Source organism: Hylobates moloch, unplaced genomic scaffold, assembly GCF_009828535.3.
Source record: "Hylobates moloch isolate HMO894 unplaced genomic scaffold, HMol_V3 SCAFFOLD_17, whole genome shotgun sequence".
Taxonomy (NCBI): Eukaryota; Metazoa; Chordata; class Mammalia; order Primates; family Hylobatidae; genus Hylobates; species Hylobates moloch.
The window spans coordinates 82,173,361-82,173,904 of NW_026652292.1; positions in this window are offsets into that span (position 1 = coordinate 82,173,361).

A 544-nucleotide genomic window follows, 5' to 3' on the forward strand; every position below is an offset into this window, starting at 1 on the left:
GCGCCACGTCCTCCTCCTCCTCCTCCTCCGCGGCCGCCCGGAGCAGTCACGGCAGCGTGTCCCGCTCCGTCTCCTGCCTTTGTCTGAAAGCAGCGCCCGCGGTGGACCTGGGGTGGGGGCGCCGCGGCTGCCCCGGCCCGGAGCCCCCGGGAAGCCTCGTCCGGAGCCGCACGGGCAGCCGGAGTGGGGACGCGGAAGGGCGGGGTCTGGGGCCTGGCGCGGCGCCCCCCTGTCCGAGCCCCACAGTGGGCACGGGGATGCGGGGCCCGAAGGACCCCTCCCGGCCCGGCCCCCGCCCCCCGCGGCCGCGCATGCGCCCCGTGGCCTCGGTGCAGGTGCAGCGGGGGCTCCGCGCCGTGCAGGACCTGCAGACGCGGCAGGCTGGGGCGGAGGAGCTCAGGTGCGGGGAGGCGGTCGCAGACCCTATCCTCGGCGCGTCTCGAACCTAGCCCCCTTCAGTTCTGCGCGACCTCCCAGCACCACCCCGAGGGCTGCCCGAGCGGAGCTCCCACGATCTGCGCGGGCGGGACGGGGCCAGGGGTCC